We start from the raw sequence: 20,423 nt of genomic DNA, 5'->3' as shown, positions 1-20,423 counted from the left end.
TGCTGATGTCAAGCAGTGGCTCTACTAAAGGTCTGCTAAAGGCTCTGCTAAAGGTACTGATCCGAATCAGCTGCTGTTCTGCAGAGCAACCCCAGTGCCCAAAGGATAATGAACTGCCAGCTCCTTGGAGATGTACAGTGAAGATATCACCATGCAAGTAATGGTGCTGTGCAGAATCAATACAGATCAGGATCCAGGGCCAGGAAAAGACTGAGGCATCACCAGCTAAGCAAATCACAGCTAGAGTTACAATAAATATGGTTCCTGAGACATCCGCTATGTATAATCTATCTAGGGCTGTTTTCCAGTATGCTTGCAGCATTACAGGGTTTTGGCTGCAGAGGCTAGGGCTGTTAGCATGGACAGAGCAGAGGGGAACAGCTTCACTTCACCAAATAGAAGACATTAGTGAGCCAAGGGGCTCTGGAGATTCCCAAAGGGAAGCAGGATGGCCTCCAGGCACAGGCAATACTTTTCCAAGATAAAGGATTAAGCCATAGCCCCCATCAGTCGCGGGTTGCATGTTGAGTGCAGGCTGGCAGGCACAGGGACTGATGATTTCTTTGTGGTTGTGTGAACAAGTGTGTACATGTGTGCAGAGTTCCACATGTGCCCTCAGGCGTGCTCAGCTGCACATGATGCATGTGGTTCTTGGAGTGTCAAGGTGCACACTGGGCTATGGGAGCCATCTGAGAGCTGCTTGTCTTGTAACCATGGTTAACACACTGCAGCTAAAGAAGGAAAAGAAGCCCAGGTTCTTTCTTTCTTGCAGTGCAGCCAGTCATATGAGAAGAGATGGGATCCCAAAGGGAGTGCACAGTTTAACCAAGAGCTGATAGGCAGGAGTCTCCTCATCTGAGCACGTGTCATTGTGAGAAAGCTCATGGCTGACTGCAGAAATGTGGTTACAGCAATAAAAATAAACCCATCCTACAGTTCTCTGCACTACTGTAGGTTCAGATGGAAATGATCTTTTTCCCCAGTGAGATGCACTGGTACGAGACCCAGATTCCAACAGTTCCAGTTCCCTGCTGCCCAGACACAAGTGTTGGGCAAGGACAGGGAGCAGGAAAAGAGTACTGGGATGACGGGGGCTGAGAGCACATCCCACACCGTAAAGCACCAGATGGTGCTTTACCACCCAGCAGGAGCCCTCCTGTGGCACGGTTTGTGTGATGGCACCTGGAGCACCGCTGGGAAGCTCGGGCTGGATGGAGTCCGGGCTGCCCAGGCTGCATTCTGCTCGCAAGCCCTGCCATGTGGCAGGCCCGTCTGATCGATGGTCCAGGCAGTCTGGTTTTCCTCAGCTGATCTGTTTCCTGTGCACTGACTCTTGGTCCTGTCAAGCTGTTGGCCAGGAGTGGCCAAACGCACCCTTTGACTAGACCCTCATTAGTGCTTTCTCAGCAGAGCTGAGCAGGTCTGCTGGCTCCTCCCCAGCACTAACAGGAGAAAATGAAATGTGAGGCAAAATACGGTTCCCCACTGACACCCTCCGACCCCTGATACTGTGGCACAAGTCTGGTTAAAGCATTTCAATCACATAGGCGTGAAACATTCAGGTTTGAGATGTCTCTTTTCAGGCTGAACGCTGCTGTTGTATTCTTCCCTGTGAGGGTGCTGAGGCGCTGGCACAGAGAAGCTGTGGCTGCCCCATCCCTGGCAGTGCTCAAGGCCAGGTTGGACACAGGGGCTTGGAGCAAGCTGCTCCAGTGGAAGGGGTCCCTGCCCGTGGCAGGGGTTGGAACTGGAGGAGCTTTAAAGACCCTTCCAACACAAACCAGGCTGGGATTCTGTGACTTTTCCATGTATGTGTCTACCTGATAAGGAAAATATGCATTTTCTGCCAAAATCACAAACCGAACACATCCGCATGGATTGTTCCCACGCTGCATCTTTAGGGCTGTGCCTGGTTCCTTTCTCTTCCATCTTGAGAACTCCCCAATGACTTCAATTTTCCTCCTCACTATGAGAGGGAATATATTACATTCTCAATGGTCACATCAACTAGGGCCACTGGTGGTGAAAGGAGGAGGGTGAGGCAGCACAGGGGACAGCCATTCATCTATATTTCTGTAAGTTTTCCATGGTGCAGATTGCTGAGGATCCAGACCTAGTGTGTGATCAGAGCCCCAGAGAGTGCCTCTTCACTTCATTTCCAGATGAGACACAAGATTTCCCCCCCCCCAGGAGCAGAGCACAGATGAGCGATGGGAGCACAACCCTGTGGATCCCCTGCCAATGCCTGTGCTTTCAGTTTTGATGGGATAGTCTAGGAGAAGAGCAAAGCTAAAAACAACCCAAAAGTGAAACAGCCTGAAGCAAGCACTAATGTTCCCTCCCTCAGCTGGCAGACACACTGCCTTCCTGCAGTGTCACTTCTCTGATGAGAGACAGAATTAAGGCTAAAAATCAACTTTTCTTAGAATCACAGAATCGTTGCATTTGAAAAGACCCTTCAGAACATCGAGTCCAGCCATCAACCTGTCCCTAACAAGTCCACATGCTGACCATGACAACATCCCTGTGGGATACCCTGTCTGGATGGTCACCAACAGCAACTGGTGTTGGTGTGCACCAGGTGTAACTGTGTGCACCAGGAATAACTGCAGCATTGACTGCTGCTGATCCCCAAAAAGGCTGAAGCTGGAACAGGGGTTGAGAGAAAGGAAGAAATAATCACCTCAGCTCCTTGGCTGATTTCCCAATAGGTCCTGTAGATTCATGCTCAGTTTTAGAGCTCTAGAAGAAGAGGTAGTGGATGTGCCCTCTTCAGATGAAGTCTGTCTTGATAAAGAAGTGAATAAATGACATTACCTGAGGAATAAATTTCCTCGTCTTCACACGCCCTGCAAAGTGCAGTCTTTTCCTGTCCCTTGGCCAACCAAGTTTCACCATCCCTTGCCACACATGGCTCATTGTTTCCTCTCAGCACCTTAAGCAAAAGGTCCGTCTGCAGAGGAGTGTGATCATTCCCTGTGGCAAAACTTTTTGCAGCCAGTATCTTGTAAGGCTGAGCCAAGATGTCTGGGCATGGGCACCCTTCCAGTGTGGATCTGGTGGTGGGATCAATACATTCTGGCTGTTACCATTTGCTTTTCCAGTAGGAAGATGGAGGTTGCCAAGGACCAATATGTTGGATAGCTCAGCAGATGAAACACATGACAGAAACGACAAGGGTAGTGCCATCAAATGCTTGGTATAGGGCCTGCAGAGCTCCGAGCCAAGATCTCAGCACAGCTCAGGTCCACAGGTCACAGTCAGGAAGCGACTGTGTAACAGAGGGCAACATCCAGCTCTTGTCTCCCAGTCACTTCTTCTTGCCAAGGAACAGTCACAAAAGTGGAAGAATTTGCCACATTTCAAGTTAAACCCTCACTTTTTAGAAATTCCACCTTGATTCTAGCCTGACTTTCTGTAACTCGCTGCTTCACAGCCCTGGGCACTAAATTAAACCTTTTTCTGTGTGCGAAGAGCCCTCTACTGTCAGAAATCTCCCTCCCATGCAGATAGCTGCAAACCTCTACCAGTGACTGCCTGATGCCCTCCTGGATAAAGGTACCAGGCTAAACCTGTTCAGGGCACTGTTTTAAGGCAATTTGTCAGGAAACACTGCTTTTCAGAAAGTATGCTTTGCTGTTGGTGGTGACTCAGGCAAAATTTGAGATGCTGATCATATACAGTCGTTAAAAATCCCATCAGTGGTCTTACAGGGTTCAGAGTCGTTGGTCTCAAAATCTCATCCCAGCTCCATTGAGGGTAATCCCTTTCTTCTTAGGTTGGCTTTCCTTCGGTTTGCACAGATGGGCACATTCATTCCTGTTGTGCAATTCTGATTGCCTGAAATCTTATCCAATCTAAACTTCCCCTGTTTCAGTTTTAACCCGTTACCCCTTGTCCTGTCACTACAGTCCCTGACAAAGAGTCCCTCCCCAGCATCCCTAGAGGCCCCCTTCAGGTACTGGAAGGCTGCTATGAGGTCTCCACGCAGCCTTCTCTTCTCCAGGCTGAACAGCCCCAACTTCCTCAGCCTGTCTTCATACGGGAGGTGCTCCAGTCCCCTGATCATCCTCGTGGCCCTCCTCTGGACTTGTTCCAGCAGTTCCATGTCCTTTTTATGTTGAGGACACCAGAACTGCACACAATGCTCCAGGTGAGGTCTCACAAGAGCAGAGGGGCAGGATCACCTCCTTCGCTCTGCTGGTCACGCTCCTTTTGATGCAGCCCAAGATACGGTTGGCTTTCTGGGCTGCAAGCACACATTGCCGGCTCATGTTCATTTTCTCATCGACCAGCACCCCCAAGTCCTTCTCTGCAGGGCCGCTCTGAATCTCTTCTTTGCCCAGTCTGTAGCTGTGCCTGGGATTGCTCCGACCCAGGTGTAGGACCTTGCACTTGTCGTGGTTGAACTTCATAAGGTTGTGTCGTGGTTTAAACCCAACCACAAACCTCATCCACTCACTCCCCCCGTTCTTGCCCTCCCCCTGCTTCTGGAGGGACGGAGAGGAGAATCAAAAAGAATGCAACTCCCACGGGTTGAGATAAGAACAGCCCAGTAACTAAGGTATAACACAAATCACTACTGCTACCACCAATAATAATAGTGCTAAAGGAAATAACAAGAGGAAAGAATACAACACCTCAACACCAGCCGACCAATAACTCGCCCCACTCCCCCCAGCCAAGCACCGACCGATACCTCCTCCAACCCTGCAGTCCCAACCCTTCCGGGTCACTCTCCGTTACATCCTGGGCATGACGTGCTGTGGTATGGAATACCTCTTTGGCTAGCTTGGGTCAGGTGTCCTGTCTCTCCTTGCTCCTGGCCTCCCCTCCTCCCTGGCAGAGCATGAGGCTCAGAAAGTCCTTGGCCAGACCAAACATTCGAGCAGCAACTGAAAACATCAGCGTCATCACCACTGTTCCAAGGCCAAAAGATCAAAACACAGCACTGTACTAGCTCCTAAGAAGGAGAAAAAATGACTGCTGCTGCTCAACCCAGGACATTATCCACCCCTTATTCCATACCATTCACGTCATGCTCAGATCTCACATCTTCAATATGCCATCACTCTTACATATATATATACATCTACATACACACAGAGAAAAAGATCATTTCTTAGTGCATGGACCTATAAAGCTGCTGAGTCCATGTGGTCCATGATGTCAGGCGCCATCTCTTGTAACAGTCTCTCAGAGCAGGAGAGGCTGTGTGCAGTGTTCACACTCATGAATAACCTGGGCAATAGTGTCCATTGCTAAGTCCACCCCTCGATCATGAGTCCATCTCTGTGTTGCATCTCTGCCCTGATGGCCTGAAGTGTCATGGGCCCACCAGGCTCAAAATAATTCACTGTCCCCTTCAGCAGTTTCTGCAGCTTGTTGCTGGGGACTCCATACAGCTGCCTTCCATCTCCGACGCTTCCAAAGCACTGGAGGGGCCCAGTGGACCAGATACTCACTCATACTGTCCCACACACCCTGCCACTCATGGCTGTCCAGCCTTGGGGAAGATCTCTTGGTCCTCCCATATTGTTGTCTAACCCCAGACAAGAAGCAAACCTGACTCTGCTTAACTTCTGAGATCAGACAAAATGGCGGTGGGCAGAACACCCTCTGTGTGTGTGCCAACATGCTGATCCCCATCACAATCAGCAGGCAGGTCCCAAGGGTACCCAAAGGCCATTCAAACCCTTCAGAACTCTCCAGTGATGCTGCTGTACTTGTCCCTGGGGCTGGTGCAGCTGCTGTGCTTGCCGGCTCTCCCACCACCGGCTTCTCTCTTCCTGGGTGCAGCTCTTCCTCCTCTGCCCTGCTGGGAAATGCTGCCTGGGCCCCTGCATCCTCCTGCGGCTCTGCGGGCGGCTTCCGGGGGACGCTCTCGGCCGCCGCGAGGCTCGGCTCCTCCGCGGGGCTCGGCTCCTCGGCCGCCTCCTCCCGCTGCTCAGCAGCCGCCTTCCTCCCGGGCTCGGGCCCCGCTCCCGCCGCCGCCTGGTCCCCGGGGCCGCTCTCCCGGGCCGCTTCGGCCGCCGCCGGCTCCCGGGGCCGCTCCCCCTCAGCTCCCCGCAGCCTCACAAAGACGGAGGCGAGTGTTATAAATTGAGACCACAACGGATCATAATCCAATTGAAATTTTATTAATTGTAGCAAGTAGAATATGAGCAAAGACAGCGCTGGACGACAGGGGAGTCTGCGCTCCGCCAACTGCCGTGTTAAATATTTCAAACAGCCCCTTTTTATACATTTTTTACTTCTTTGTTCATGAAATAGTGGAAGTACTCTGCGCATGCTTCAGTTGTTGTTAGGGGGTAGTTCCCTGCCTCCTGGTGATCGATGAGACCAAGGTGAGAAGTCTTCCTCCTTTGATCCTTCATCCATATGTGTTTGCAGGGAGTTGTTAGTCTTATCTCTGCCAGTTCCTGGGACATCTTGCAGCTATCTTATCTTGGCCAGCTGTGTTTTATCTCTGTCAGTTCCTTTACATTTGACTTAACATATATCTTAATAAACAATACACTAGTCTATAGTTTCTCACATGGAACATCTTATAGCTATCTTTAGGCAACATCTACTATGTTTGCATAAGCGATAAGCGATTGCGGTTGGCGACTGTTAGTCTATGTAAGCTGTGTCCGGTGACTGTTTGAGTAAGCAATTTCATACTTTTTATTGCCTAGCCTTTACATTGGGCTTAACATAAATCCTAATAAACAATATCCTAATTTATAGTTTCTCACAATCCCCCCTTTTTCTTTTATCCTATTATTGTTTATTAGATGCTGCTTTCATTTTCAGAATTGTAAGCCAACCTTTTTCCACACTCCCAACATTTATCATAGCACTCACAAGGTAATTCCTTACAATCACAGGTATATTTTTTACGTGGCATGACACATTCACAACAATCTTCATCCTCATCAATAGATACACTCTTATATTTTACCCCAGATCTCGTAGTTAAAATAAGCAGTTTAGCTATGTCAAACCGTTCTCTAATAAAGTGTAAAATATAGCGTAATATACAAGGCCCAAATATAAGTCCCAGAATCAACATGATAAGCGGTCCTGCTAGAGCAGACAACAAAGTGGTTAGCCAAGGTGAGACATTAAACCAGTTTTCATACCATGACCTGCCCACCTCACGATCCTTTTTACGTTGATCTAACCTCTTTCGGAGTTCAGACATGGTGTCCAGGACTACTCCCGTATGGTCCGCAAAAGTACAACATTCTTCATTGAGAGCTACACATAACCCTCCTTCCTTTAGGAACAATAGATCTAATCCTCTTCTATTTTGCAGCACCACTTCTGATAAAGACTTTACTGAAGTGGCCAAATTTTGGATAGATTGTTCTACTTTTGTTAAATCTTCATTTACAGCTGTCTGTAAATTTTGTAATTCCTGACCTTTTATTAGGGAGGCTATACCTGTACTTGCTCCAACTCCGCCCGCTATCAGCAGTGTAGCTAGGGTTATCACTGTAATTGGCTCTCGTTTTTGTCTATTCAGGTCTCCTTCAAAGTGGCGTAACACCTCCTCAGAGGTGTGATAGATCAGACGAGGAACAATAATCACCTGTACACAAAACTGAGATTGATTAAACACTTTTAGGGATATGCAAGGCGTTATTCCGATGTCTGAACAAACCCATTTAGCTCCTGGTGTCGGGATAGCCCATTTATCTTTTTTATTCTTATGTTTCTCTATAGTGTGTTTTTCTATAGTGACTGTTCGGTCGCATAAAGGCTGATATCTCTTGGGCACTGTACCTATACATTTTCCTTGACCAGTTACTAGTTGAATAGTAATTCCTTGCGTATGGTTTCTCTGGTCATTCCATGGGCATTCTCGTGGGTTTGAACCATTGGACCATTGAATCCTACCTAGTTTTCCAATTGCCTCAAAATATGGTGGCCTAATATTATAACATAACCAACATTCCTCAGTTAAATTTGGTTTGCTTTCATTAAGGGCACGATAAGAGGCTTGCATTAAATTCCATAAGGGGTCTTTGGATTTTGACAACTCTAGATTCCTAGATAAGGAGAATTCAGTCACAGTGCTATTAATTGTTTTCAAAAGGGAATCTAGAGAGGTGGGGGTAACACTTGTAGGGATAACCTTCTCTACGGGGACAATCTTCTTTTCGGGAAAAGTGGGTGGATTTAGGACTGGGTTTGGTCCGATTGGTAAGGGGTCATGAGGAAGCTTTTCTTTCTTTATTAGAATAAGGCCTCCTCGGTCTCTTCCAGATTCTCTGAATCTAACTCCCCATATCTTTCCTACTAGCCAGCCATCCTCTGTTGGATTTAATATTTGTATTAGTAAATGATCACAGTTTCCTATTCCTGAAGGGGTTCCTCCTCCTAATGCATACCCTGTCGCTGAAGAAGTCCATGGTCCGAATATCTCACCATCACGAGTGTATATCGGAGGTTTACAATTTGAAGGTCCCCATTTAACCTTTAAATATTTGTCTGTTTCGACTTCCCATTCTAGGGCTATTGTTTCACAACCCCAATATGAACAATAGTAATGTCCGGGACTATTACAATAACTTTTTCCTGGATTAGAGGCAGGACAAAAGTAAGTTGAACTTTTGTTACATATCCATTGATCCTTTGGTCGAGAGGCAGGAGTCCACCTCCATTGTCCTATCAATTGACAAGGGGTTGCTTTAAAAGTTGGGCCACCTACTCCTTTGAATTCACCTATAACTTTGCTTGTCTCCATCTGAATTAGTTTCCAATTCATAGGTTCATGAGGGTTTCCATTTGCCTGTGTTATTAATAACAAAATTAACGATATACCAGGAAAAAGGGTGTTTATCAATTTTTCCGAGTTAAGTATATTTTTACCAATTCTGGGGAAGTTTGGCCATTGCTGCTTTTGCATCCCATTGTTCTGGTTCTTTTCTCCACCGTTTGTTCCTCCTCTGCCTCGCCCGTCGACTCGGTTGCTTCGAGCCACGGGGTGTACCATCTTCTCGGCAGCAAGGGAATTCTTCAGGAGAACAGCCGTTTGGGCTTTTCTGCCTATTTACATAGGCTTAGAACTAATGAGGCAAAGCAATATACGGTCAGTACTTAGTTATAAAGGGGACTGGTTCGTTGGAGCAATATTTTCCAACACTGTGTGCAGACCCCTGTTGGAAGGTGTCCACTTTTATAATATATTCACTGTTTATCCTGGCATACCTTGTATTTAAAACAAGCAAATGGATAATGATTGCAGTTCAAATCATTATCCTTAATCTAGCAATTTCCTCTAGCACACTTTGTATGCTTCCATATATAATAGAAAAAAAGAAATAATTATAAGAATACACACTTTATACCAAAAGATAATGCAGCAAAAGAATCGAATAAAGTCTCTATCATTACGTTATCTTTTCAGGGTTATTTTGGTGTCACCTGGAGTACTGATTACTTTCCAGTGGGGTCTCGTCACTGGGCCTTTAATGCGACTGGCATGAGTCCATCCACGCTCAGCAGTCCGGACAGCTGTTTCTGTTGTAAGCAAAACAAGATAAGGTCCCTCCCAATTGGGTTTTAGGGTTTCTTCCTTCCACACTTTAATCAGTATCCAATCTCCGGGTTTAACGTTGTGAATTTTTAAGTCCAACGGGGGTCGTTGCACAATCAGTCCACGTTCCCAGAGCTTGTTACGATATTCTGCTAATTGTGAAACATATTCATTAATCACACGGTCTCGAATTAAAATATTTGTTTGTGGATTTTCAATCCTATAGGACATTCCATACACCATCTCAAACGCTGATATTCCCATATCTGCTCGGGGTCTTGTTCTGAGGATTAACAATGCCATGGGTAGGCACCTAATCCATGATAATTTGGTTTCTATCATTAGTTTAGTCAAAATAGTTTTAATTTCTCCATTCATTCTTTCAACTTTTCCCGAACTTTGTGGATGCCATGGTGTATGGTATTCCCATTTAATACCCAAGCTCTCTGTTAGATCTCTAACAATTTTTGACACAAAGTGTGTTCCTCTGTCTGAATCAATTACTTCAGGTACTCCATATCGAGGTATAATGTTTTCAAGTAACACTTTAGTAACTTGGTTAGCAGTTGTCTTGGAGGTAGGAAAAGCCTCAACATAATGTGTTAAATGATCCACCATTACTAATAAATATCTGTAACGTCCTACCCTGGGTAGTTCAGTAAAATCCACTTGTATGTGTGAGAAAGGTCTGTATGCTGGGGAACGTCCTCCAAAAGATCTTTGTCTCATATTGTTTCGATTGACCTTTTGACAGGTCTCGCAGGCTGCTGTGACTGTCCTTGCTATATTATATACGCCTATACAGGCAAACTGTTGATTAAAATGATCAACTAATGCCTGGGTTCCCCAGTGTGTTTTACTGTGTATTTTTGAAAATATTTCGAGTGCAATGCCCTTAGGCAAGACTTCTCTCCCATCTGGCAATATGTACTTGCCATCTTGTTCCTTAGCTCCCATTTGTTCTAATTTTTCCTTTTCTGCAGATTCAAAACTTAAATTTTTATTAACAGGTACTTGTTGCATAGTCAAAATCATGCTATAATTGCCTGCCACTCGCTTTGCTTCTGTATCAGCTGCATTATTTCCCCTAACTTGATAACTTGTACCTCGCTGGTGTCCCTTTATATGTACAACTGCTATTTTATTCGGCATTTTCAATGCCCCCAGAACTCGCCGAATTAATTCTGGGTGTATCAGTTCTTTTCCCTGTGAGTTAACGAATCCTCTTTCCTCCCATATTTTTCCAAAAGTGTGTACTACTCCGAACGCATAGCGTGAGTCTGTATATATAGTTCCATCCTTTTCCTTCAGTGACACTAATGCTTTCCACAATGCATACAGCTCACAAGCTTGAGCCGACCAACTGGCACTCAGGGGGCCTGATTCTATTGTCTTAAATTCTCCTTTTTCCAACTTAACAATGGCATATCCAGACAATCGTTTACCTTCTATTATTCGTGATGACCCATCTATAAATAATACTTCTCCACATTGTAGTTCATCTTCTTCTAAGTCTGGCCTAATGCGTGTCTGCTGTTCAATTGTTTGAAAACAATTGTGCACTAGTTCATTACCTTCTCCTGAGTACAAAAATTCAGCAGGGTTAACTGCTCCAATAGTTTTCAAAGATAGTTTAGGGGATTCTATAAGTATTCCCTCATACTTTAATAATCGGCTATCTGTAAGCCATTTTTCTGCTTTTTGTTGTAACACTCCTCTGATGTTATGAGGTGCATATAAGACAACTTCTCCATTAAAGGTAATGCGATTCGTTTCCTCAAGTAATAAGGCAGCAGCAACAATGATTTGTAAACAACTCGGCCAGCCCCTGCTCACAGGGTCCAGCAGCTTTGATAAGTATGCCACCGGTTTCTTTTGTCCGGCCCATTCTTGTGTTAATACCCCAAATGCCGTTCCTTCATGTATGTTAACATATAAATGGAATGGCCGCTTTAAATCAGGTAGGCTTAAAACTGGTGCTTGACTTAACTCCCTTTTGAGACTAGCAAACTGCTCTTGATCCTGAGGGGTCCACTTGGGTATTTTGTCCTTGGACAATTGTTCATATAAGAATTTAACTTTAAAACTATAGTTCTCTATCCATTGCCTACAATACCCAAATAACCCTAATGCCTGCCGAATTTGCCTCTTAGTAACAGGCATAGGTAGTTCCAGAATTCCTTTAATGCGCTCTGGATCCAATATCTTTTGGCCATTAAACAAATAATGTCCTAAATATTTCACTTTTTCCTCCACAAATTGTAATTTTTCTTGTGATACCCGCAATCCCTTTTGTGCAAGAAAGTTTAGAAGTCGAATGCTTTCCTTTCTTACATCCTCCTGATTATTCCCTGCTATTAGCAGATCATCTACATACTGTAACAGCACATTTCCCGTTTGTACCTGGTATTCTTTTAAGAGCTCTTCCAGGGCCTGTCCAAACAGATTAGGGGACTCAGTGAACCCCTGGGGAAGCACGGTCCATCTCAATTGCTGTTTACGACCTGTCTCTATGTCTTCCCATTCAAAGGCAAAATAATCACGGCATTCTTCTGCCAGTGGACAGGCCCAAAAGGCATCTTTTAAATCAATCACACTATACCAGGAGTTATGGGGTCCTAGTTTGCTTAGCAGTGTGTATGGATTTGCTACTACAGGAAACCGGGTGATGGTTCTTTTGTTTATTTCCCTTAAGTCATGTACGAGCCGATATTTCCCATTTGGTTTCTTTACAGGCAAAATGGGGGTGTTAAAGGGTGACATACAAGGCTCTAAGATCCCTTGTGCTAACAATCGATCAATTTCTGGCTTTAATCCTCTCCGTCCTTCTAGGGATATAGGATATTGCCTTACCCTCACAGGTATGTGGGGTTCGGAAATTTTGATTTTAATCGGTGGAATTTCCAGTCTACTAATTGTGTCCGGAGAGTACCAGGCATCGGGGTTAATTTGTTTTTGATCATCCACGGTCAAAGGATAAGCAGACACTGTTAGCTCTTGATTTTGTACTTTTATCTCTAATTGTAATTCAACAATTAAATCTCGTCCTAACAGATTAACTTCTGCTTCGGGGACGAGCAAGAGTTCACCCATTCCAAATTTATTTTCAGTTTCAAATACTACATTTTTGATTTTACTTACTTTAAAGGGTTCTCCTTTTGCCCCAATTACTTGTACTTTTTCAGAGGAAACTTTACATCCCTCAGGTATTTGCTTAATAGTTGATTTCTCAGCTCCAGTGTCTACTAAAAAGGTGAACTCTTGTTTATGGGGACCTATTCTTAATTTTATCAAGGGCTCATGATGACTCCGGTCCCCTAAAATATAGAGCCCCTGACTCTCCTATTCCGTTTTCAATATTTCCTCATCCCTGATCCTTTCTCTGCAATTCTTCTTTATATGTCCCTTTTTTTCACAGTAAAAACAACGTCCCTGTTCCTTCATTACCACTACATTCCTTTGTTTTATTCCATCAGATCTGTATTTACCAGTTTGCTCTTTGCGATCCTCTCTGACTGCTGCTACCATCATTTTTACTTGTCGCTTGCTGCTCTCTTCTTCTCGCCTTACGTAGACTTTCTGAGCCTCCCTTAATAATTCATCCAACCCTCTATTCTGCCAGTCTTCTAACTTTTCAATCTTCTTTCTGATATCTTCCCATGATTTTGCCACAAACTGAGTTTTGAGGAGCGCTTGCCCTAAAGGGTCGTCTGGATTCACCCCAGAGTACAACTGAAGGACTTTCCTCAGTCGTTCCAACCACTCAGTAGGGGTTTCATCTTTCTTTTGCATTTCATTAAATGCTTTATTAATATTCTGGCCACGGGGTACTGCTTCTCTAATTCCCTGAATCACTATAGTTCTCAGGTCTTGCATATGGGTTCTATGCACTGGATCTTGATTATCCCAATTAGGTTTTTGGAGTGGCCATTTAATATCTGCTTGGGGTCCCTGGACATGTTGAGCATCCCACAGTCTCATTCCTGCTCGTCTAATCATATCTCTTTCCTCAGTAGTGAATAATTGACCAAGAATAGATTGCATCTCATCCCAAGTATAAAGATTCGGTCCCAAAAATTGATCTAATCTTTCTGCCACTCCGAGTGGGTCCTCAATTAAGTTTCCCATCTCGGTTCTTTTAAAGTCTCGTAGGTCAGCTGAATTTAAGGGTATGGAAATATATCCAATCACAGGTTGAGGCCCCCCCATGGGTATTTCCCTTAGGGGGTACATCTGAGCTGCCCCTTTTTGACTTCTAGTTACGCGTCTAGGAGCAGGGGGATACTCTTGCTCTGACTCTGGTGGGGGAGTGGATGCTCTGGGGACCTCCGGAGGGGCTGTAGGAGCAGGAGGAGTAATGTAAGGAGGGGGGTTTAAAAGGGTTTCGTCTAACTCTTCCTTCTGTTTCTTTTGTTTAGTTTTTATTTCATTCAGCGGGTAAAGTCTAGCTCCTGGTCTTTTTAGCCACACTTCCGCATATTGACTCTCTTCCGGGTTGAGAGGTTTCTTATTATTAACCCAGAGGTTTAATTGCTGTCTTACCCAATCTTCTTCTGACCCATAGACTGGCCAGAAGACATTTTTTAAAATCTTCTTCCCTCCCCATATCTTAGTACAATATTCTATCATTTTTTGCTTATCTTTCCCTAAGGTTCCAGGAAGACATTTCCAATTGTCTAAGATATATGCCAGAGGGGTATTCTTAGGTACAATGGGTACCCATCCCATGGGAGTCGAAGGCTTGCTGCCCTTCGCCCCCATCTTCTGGAATATCTCCGAACACACACTCACTCGCTCCCCCTTGTTCCTGGCCCAGTCCCTCGCGGGAGATGGGAACCGCAGTACTTAAGGGTCCACACTCGCTTGGTTCAGTATATCGAACCTCTCATTCGTTATATTCCAGGAAACCCAATCCCGCCCGAACGGTAAACCCGCGAACAATCTCTGCCGTGAACAATTTCACTCTGCAGTCCTCCGCCGCGAACTGTTTCGCTCTGCGGAAAGTTTCGCAATATACTTACGCGTCCTGCGTCTTCGTCCGGACTCCCGTGCACAGAATTTTTATGGGATTTTACCGGTTCCTTCTTTGCTCATATTCTAGCATTTAGGTTCGTCGGTAAGGATGAGGTAAGCTGTTGGTCGCGGGGCCGCGAAATGTCGCGGGGCGCCCCCCCGGAGGACCAAAGCCCACCGTTCCTTATCCGAGTCACGGCACCAGAAATTGTTATAAATTGAGACCACAACGGATCATAATCCAATTGAAATTTTATTAATTGTAGCAAGTAGAATATGAGCAAAGACAGCGCTGGACGACAGGGGAGTCTGCGCTCCGCCAACTGCCGTGTTAAATATTTCAAACAGCCCCTTTTTATACATTTTTTACTTCTTTGTTCATGAAATAGTGGAAGTACTCTGCGCATGCTTCAGTTGTTGTTAGGGGGTAGTTCCCTGCCTCCTGGTGATCGATGAGACCAAGGTGAGAAGTCTTCCTCCTTTGATCCTTCATCCATATGTCTTTGCAGGGAGTTGTTAGTCTTATCTCTGCCAGTTCCTGGGACATCTTGCAGCTATCTTATCTTGGCCAGCTGTGTTTTATCTCTGTCAGTTCCTTTAAATTTGACTTAACATATATCTTAATAAACAATACACTAGTCTATAGTTTCTCACATGGAACATCTTATAGCTATCTTTAGGCAACATCTACTATGTTTGCATAAGCGATAAGCGATTGCGGTTGGCGACTGTTAGTCTATGTAAGCTGTGTCCGGTGACTGTTTGAGTAAGCAATTTCATACTTTTTATTGCCTAGCCTTTACATTGGGCTTAACATAAATCCTAATAAACAATATCCTAATTTATAGTTTCTCACAGAGGACAAGGGCCAGGGCGGTGAAGAGCAGCGGGACAGCCGGGTACAAGTCCACGGACATGTCCATCTCTCCCTGCTGCCAGAGCCCAACCGTATTACAAGCCATTGCCGTAAAGTACAGCGAAACAAAAACCTTAGCCCAAGCCCCACACTTGATAAACACTAACACAGGGAATACCGGCTCTATGTAATGTACTACATTCTGAAGCGCTGAGAGCAAGAGAAACAACTTTGAGAGCCAATAAATCAGCACTGTGACGACTATTAATCTGATCATCTCCGTCGTTATCTCAACCCTTCGCCCCACGTTGGGCGCCAAAAAGAACTGTCGAGGTTTAAACCCAACCACAAACCTCATCCACTCACTCCCCCCCTTCTTGCCCTCCCCCTGCTTCTGGAGGGACAGAGAGGAGAATCAAAAAGAATGCAACTCCCACGGGTTGAGATAAGAACAGCCCAGTAACTAAGGTATAACACAAATCACTACTGCTACCACCAATAATAATAGTGCTAAAGGAAATAACAAGAGGAAAGAATACAACACCTCAACACCAGCTGACCAATAACTTGCCCCACTCCCCCCAGCCAAGCACCGACCGATACCTCCTCCAACCCTGCAGTCCCAACCCTTCCGGGTCACTCTCCGTTACATCCTGGGCATGACGTGCTGTGGTATGGAATACCTCTTTGGCTAGCTTGGGTCAGGTGTCCTGTCTCTCCTTGCTCCTGGCCTCCCCTCCTCCCTGGCAGAGCATGAGGCTCAGAAAGTCCTTGGCCAGACCAAACATTCGAGCAGCAACTGAAAACATCGGTGTTATCAGCACTGTTCCAAGGCCAAAAGATCAAAACACAGCACTGTACTAGCTCCTAAGAAGGAGAAAAAATGACTGCTGCTGCTCAACCCAGGACAGGTTGGCATCAGCCCACCTCACAAGCGTGTCAAGGTCCCTCTGGATGGCATCCCTTCCCTCCAGCGTATCAACCGGACCACACAGCTTGGTGTCATCGGCAAACTTGCTGAGGGCGCACACAATCCCACTGTCCATGTCAGCGATGAAGATGTTAAACAAGACCGGTCCCAACAGCGATCCCTGAGGGACACCACTCGTTACTGGTCTCCAGCCAGACATCCAGCCATTGATCACAACTCTTTGTGTGCAGCCATCCAGCCAGTTCTTTATCCACCAAGTGGTCCATCCATCAAATTGATATCTCTCCAATTTAGAGAGAAGGATGTCATGTGGGACAGTGTCAAACGCTTTGCACAAGTCCAGGTAGATGACGTCAACTGCTTTACCCTTGTCCATCAATTCTGTAGCCCCATCATAGAAGGCCACCAAATTGGTCAGGCAGGATTTCCCCTTAGTGAAGCCATGCCGGCTGTCACCAAGCACCTTGTTGTTTTCCATGTGCCTTAGCATGTTGTCCAGGAGAATGTGCTCCAAGATTTTACCAGGCACAGAGGTGAGACTGACTGGTCTGTAATTCCCCGGGTCTTCCATTTTCCCCTTCTTGAAAATGGGGGTTATATTTCCCTTTTTCCAGTCGTCGGGAACTTCACCTGACTGCCAGGATTTTTCAAATATGATGGCCAGTGGCTTAGCAGCTTCATTCGCCAGCTCCTTCAGGACCTGCGGATGGATTCCATCAGGTCCCACGGACTTGTGCATGTTCAGATTTTTAAGATGGTCTCGAACCAGATCCTCTCCTACGGCGGGCCCAAGGTCTTCATTCTCACAGTCCCTGCATCTGCCTTCTAAGACCTGGGTGGTGCAGTCAGAGCCTTTGCCAGTGAAGACCGATATTGCCATTCTGCTGTTACCATGTTGTTTGGCAAAAAGGCCAACCTTCCTCTTCCTTTTCTTGCTGCTCCTCCTTTGCTGCTTGATCTCTCCTGGTGCTGACAGGCATCACACAGCGAAGGGACAGGAGGAACTGCTCTCATCTGACCTCTCAACCCAAGAGCAACCCAGCCATCCAGCAATGTGACAGCCAGTCAATGGGTCTGATTAATTAACTCCTAATGAGTTAATGTGAGCACTGGAGTGGTAGAGAGGGGAAGTCCCCTGCTGAAAGCAGAGCTCTGGGGCCTCGCAGGCAGGGGAAGGAAATCAATGCCCTGCCTGCCCCATTTATCACAGTGAAACACAGAGATCCATTGAATAACGGCGCTGGATGGCTGGAATGTCACTGTGTCACTGGATGGAGACGTGTGTGGGCCTGTGCTCCTGCTGCTGAAGGCTCCTGGAGCAGCTCTCTGCTGTGTGGATGATGAAGCAGTGCCCAGAGCATGGTCAGCACTCCCGCGTCTATCTTCATTCATGTTAGACCTGTAGTTTCTGAAACTTAAGGAGAATGAGATTGCTGCAAACACTGCTTTCTTTGCTGCCTGGGGGAACAATCTGGAGACCCAGAAGCAGCTCAGGTATCTGAGATGTTCTGGCAGGCAAGATCCATCAGCGATGCAGAGCCCATTGGAGGTGCTTTGGCAGGGAAATGTGTCTTCTCTGCTGCCAACTCCCTGATGTGAGCAAGCCCTGAGTAGGCAGGACATCGTGTGTGTGAGGAAACAGTGCCCGTGAATCTGATCTCATGTTACCATTGCCATGTCCTGGGACTTACAGGAGACCCTGCCACCACCCTGCATCCTCTTCGCATTGCTCAGTTGTCTGCTCCCAGAGCTGAAAGGGAAGACTATATGGGTCTTCACTACCCAAATGTGCTCAGTGGGACATTTGTAGCCATTTTTGGCAGTGCAAGGGGGGCACAGAAGGTGTTAGATCCCCTGAATGCATCCCTGTCTCTTCATTAGCATGGCCCCCTCTCCACAGCAGACAGCAGCAGGGCATAAAGTAACAGGGACCTCCACAACCTCTAAGCGGATTGCTCTCCCTTGCAGGATGAAAGCACATTTTCCCCTGCTGCTATTGACCTTTCTTTCTTGATTCCAGTATTTTCCTAGCCTTCCTGCCATTTCTTTTCCAGGTCTCAGCTTGGATCCCTTGTGCTCCTTCCTGCTCCTCCCCAGGAGCCATCCTGCCTGGTTTGAATAAGGGTCCCTCTTCTGTCATCCTCAGACTCTTATGTCCCACACCAGGGATACAACAGACCTGCTTCCCCTCCCATACCTCTTAGCTTGATTCTCAGACCTGGCTTGACCAGAAGAGCTGTTAATTCATTCTTATCCTCTCCTCTTTCCCTGACCCTGGTGCTGTGCTCTTCTTTTGGGGCATCACCATCATTGCTCAGTCCTATCTCGTATGACTCTGGGCTCATCAATACATTTGATGTATGTGGCTTCATCAAGCCTCTCTATTTTGGCTGAGCTGTCCAGCTGAGCTCTGCAGCTAACATACGGTTAATCAGCTTCCTAGAGCCCCCTTCTTCTCCCAGGAAACACTGACAAAATGCAACACAATCCTCCTGCTCCCATCACTTTCCTTCCTCCTTCTCCCGCAGAACCTTCTTGCTGGTCTGCCCTCTGCCAGCTCTCTCTATTCATTGCTCCCACAGCATTTTCTTTGGAGGAACATTCTCTTGTGAAGTTCCTCATGGTTCTAATCCTAGTTCCTTCTCTTCTCCCTCTGCACCTTATTTGCAATCACACACGCACTGGACTTACATATCCAGCTCTAAACAGCTTCTTTTCATCTCAAGCACAAGTTTTATCTTGTGTCTTTAATGTCTCCTAATGGATAACCTGGCATCACTCAAGCTGACTGCCACCTTCAAACTCATCTTAAAACTCTTCTGCCCAGGTAGAATGGACTGCCCCTGGAGGTGCCTGTTTCTCCCACTCCTCATAACAGAGATGAAACGAGACAACTCCTCTTCATAGGGCTGGGGTTCCTGGAGATGCATCACAATCCCCATATGCACACAGAGAGTTAATGTGCCATGACTAATGCACTATAAATTCATAGCCTGGAACTTTGCATGTCAGCTTCCCTGGGCAGGTCTTTGACGAAATCTAATGTTTTGTGATTGCAACGTCAAGGGCAGCCTTTGGAGTGCAGTGTAAGGTCTGAAATGGGTCTGGTGAACACTGCAGCATTTGGGCTAAGAACATGCATTTACAGACAGTATTGATTTAGCATTCACAGCAATAACCTTACAGTAATTCACTTTTGCTGTGAGCTGGTGAACGACTGGTGAATCTGCCAGACCCTTCAGGCATGGTTTTGTTGTTAACACTCCAAGTATTTAACAGTGTGCTCTATGTCTCCTGATGCAAGTTGAATTAACTGTTTTATTTTCACTTGCATAACTTGCACTTCTTAATCAGGACTGTCACAGATACCAAAACCCAGGCATGTACAGAGAGTCTCTGTGCTTGAATAACCGAACAAATTGAACTGCTTTGTAAATATCAGCACGGTTTTTAAAAGAATAAGTGTTTGAATACACAAGTTCTTGTGCAGTCAAACGTCTGTGAACAGGAGTGAAGTACATTCAGGGCTTTGTCTTCAAAATTTATTCAGGAAGAAATTTTCCGCTGTTTTATGTAAATCCAGCATGCCCGACTGCTTGCAGAAAAGATTCATAAAGGGTTCATGAAGATGGGCTCATCAGAAGCTTCCTTTCAAAGTGAATAATTATCCAAGCAAGCCTTTACCCATTATTCACTCAGCTTTCCACACTCCATTGGAAGGCAAGGCACAGGAAAGTCTTCAATGAGACACCTAAGAGGGCTGAAGATCCTTTGGATTACTCTCTCCAGGCTGGTAACTCTACAGCAACTCTATGTGCATTGAGGCACAGAGATGGAATTCTGCTTGTTCAGTGCTTTTGATTTGTTACTCCACCTTCCTCATGTTTTCATTGCATCTCATTTCAACTTCCAGCAAGACAGAATATCTTCATGACACGCTCAGTTACCCTCTACTCAGCAACAAAGATCAAGAACCAGTCCAGTGAATAACAAGCAGACACAATGACAATGACTTCGGTGCTATCCTTTGAGAGAGAGAAGATGCCCCAGTCACACATGTACAAGGTGGCTGGGCTGGCCAGCCCTCACTGTGT

At 46.0% G+C, this 20,423-nt stretch overlaps 1 long non-coding RNA gene across 1 annotated transcript; it reads right to left on the bottom strand.

Moving 5' to 3' along the window:
- Window positions 1–6,118: 6,118 nt before the first annotated feature.
- Window positions 6,119–15,768, bottom strand: LOC136020969 (uncharacterized). The gene is made up of 2 exons (XR_010615615.1): window positions 14,551–15,768; window positions 6,119–9,513 (listed from the first exon to the last, which is right to left on the bottom strand). It is a non-coding gene; the product is annotated as an uncharacterized LOC136020969 (long non-coding RNA).
- Window positions 15,769–20,423: the final 4,655 nt, after the last annotated feature.

Source organism: Lathamus discolor, chromosome 12, assembly GCF_037157495.1.
Source record: "Lathamus discolor isolate bLatDis1 chromosome 12, bLatDis1.hap1, whole genome shotgun sequence".
Taxonomy (NCBI): Eukaryota; Metazoa; Chordata; class Aves; order Psittaciformes; family Psittacidae; genus Lathamus; species Lathamus discolor.
This window is presented reverse-complemented; position numbering and strand designations above follow the sequence as displayed.